Here is a 2822-nt window from a genome sequence, read left to right on the forward strand (position 1 = left end):
GTTTTGGTTTAGAGGGTAAAGACTGAGAAATCCTTTAGACTGAAGTTGCAGCATGCATTCTACATCAAGTGCCCACCGCTTGATTATTTCCCCCAGCACTTGCCTCAGTTACTAACACTACTCATTCTCCCTACCTGACGCCATTTCTAGTCTGAGTGGACATTGTCATCTCTCACTCTTTTTACTGTTGAATCTTTCATCCCCTTTAAATTAGGTTGCGATTACTTTCAGTGAGAACAGTTGCTGTTGGATAGCTGTGGCAGACTGAACTGAAAAATGAAATCCTGTGACATTATTATAGAAGGGGCTCTCATAAATAGTCTTAAATGTAGTATCGTGAACAAAACATGCTAGGTTTTTCTTGCATTCGTGAACCTAAATCATCTGGCCACACTGGTTTTTGGATAAAGCAGCTGAGTCTGGGAACGTTGTAGAAAGCCACCTTGGGCTTCATCCCTTCAGTGTTTCAGTGGAGGAACAATAAATGTTGTGAAGGATGTCATGAACTGCTCCATTGCCAATTACCAAGTGATGATTTACAGGGTGTTTACGCAATGGTAGTGTCAGCAGGTTGGTGCATTCTTACCCTCTCTTTAGTTGTACAGTGGTACCTCGTTTAGGGTCCATTTTGTCCACGGCAAACCCGGAAGTACCGGAACAGGTTACTTCTGGGTTTGCCGCACGCGCAGAAGCGCTAAATTGCGCTTTGTGCATGCGCAGAGTGGCGCTTTGTCGAGCGTCCCTTTCGTCAAGCATCCGGGGCTCCGGAACAGATCCTGGACACAAAAGGAGGTACGACTGTACTTGTTTTGAGTTTAAAAGAAATAAAAGTTTTTCCTTGTTCATCATTCCAGATATTTAGTTGGCACCAGGTTATTTTTCCAATCTCTTATTTATGAAGTGGTGCCACTACCATACACAATATTATGTGTTAATATTGTTTCTTTTGTAACTAAGTATATTGTGTGACAACTGCTGGAGATATCTGTTACTGTATGTATTTTGTAAGTCTTTAAATTAAACATGACACTAACTGTGCGACTTGTATTCTGAAAAATGTGTTGGTTGTTGTGAAATACTCTGATGCTCAAAATAATAATAATAATTTGTCATAACAGGATTTGCGATTGGACACTCTTGAGTCTTACTGATTGTGCTAAATTGCTATAGGCTGTATTGCTCACACGCACATGAAAACTACTGACAATTTCAGCTAAATGTCAGCTGTAGGGCAAATTTAGTATGAATATGGAACGCAAACTTGGATTAAAAAAATGGAAATGGGTAAAGACGAGTTTTTTGTTCATAGTTTGGTTCAACCCACTTATATAGGCATAAGGATTGGAGCTGATTTGATTCTTTTCATACATAATGTATTCCTAACTCTCTGCTGGATTAGGAATAGATCAATGGTTTCATTTCTAATCCATACATTGTTGTAATGGTCGTTGCCAAAGGAAGGAATCTCCACCCAAATGCTCACCTGTCTGATAGCCCACAGGTGAGTGACTCCACAATTGTGGTGTTATCAGAAGACGCACATTGGGCATGCAAATTGTGTCTGAAATACAGTGTGATTGCATCATCTAATGAAGAAATGTGATAGTTACAATCAACCAATTGGAACGCCAATGCATACATTGACCTTTGATTACTACTGAAACATTTGTCTTTCTCTTGACTAGCTTTAGTTTTGGAGATTTAAAATTCCTGCTTGTCAAGAGGTAGGCAAATTTCAAATGTTGTCCCTTAAAAGTAAGTTTTAGGAGGATCCTGGCAGACTTGACTCTTCAGGTTTTAAAATAACATTTTGTCGTAGTTGTGGGCACTGTTTTTATATAGCTTGGGCCAGTTCTTTAGTCTTAAAATGCTAACAAATCTAAAATAGCACACAGGTTTTGTTTTGTTTTTCTCAAAAGTGGCATTCCAGGTTAGACACAGCCTTAGGACCATTTTGAACGAAGGAGCAAGAGACTCTTAACAGGAGCTTCAGTGAAAGTTCACAGCACCACAGTACAGTGCTTCATAGTCCTTTGTTGACTCACGCAATGCAAGTCCAACCTTGCTTGTGCACACACAGATGCCTCTCCAGCAGAGCAATCATCTTAATTTAGGAAAACTGGCCCAAAGCCTTTAATTTTTTCCTTAGTTTCAGTTTCTGCATGGGTTTTGTGGAGTCGTTTTCTTTAATGACTTAACCGGTTCCTGGACTACAAGAATAGGAGGAGATGTCTTGCTCCATGCCTTTGGAATTAGTTACCCTGTGTTCTTTACCATTCTAGCAACTGCTTATTAGTCCATGCCATCAAGTCTGTATATAAGGGCGTAAATACCAGATGTAAAATTGGTCCCTATTTATTGTTTTGCTAACTTTTTTGAGAGTTAAAATTTCTGGTTGCATTGTGTACAAAGTGTGTTCCTTATGTTGTATATAGTGACACAATGTCTTGACATTGAGCATGTTGATGCCTAGAAATAAAAGAATTGGATTCCCAATATATTTTTGCAGTCTCTCTCTCTGCCAATTCACACATCACAGTGAGCCATAGCTAATATCTTACAATGAATGAGCAAAATGCTGTCATTTCACTCCTCCCCTAGCAAGAGTGGAAGCAACAAGTTTTGGTTTAGCATTATATCCAAATTGGGTATTGTGGTCTGGAAGCCAAAAACAAACCTTTGATTCAGAGAATGATGATGATGATGATGATGATGATGATGATGATGTATTATTTATATGCCACCCATCTGACTGGGTTGTGATTTTGTTGAGGTTTTAAATTCATCAGTTTTGTGGGGAAATGCTTCAGTAGATAAACACA

This window comes from Podarcis raffonei, chromosome 2 (genome assembly GCF_027172205.1).
Source record: "Podarcis raffonei isolate rPodRaf1 chromosome 2, rPodRaf1.pri, whole genome shotgun sequence".
NCBI classification, from domain to species: Eukaryota; Metazoa; Chordata; class Lepidosauria; order Squamata; family Lacertidae; genus Podarcis; species Podarcis raffonei.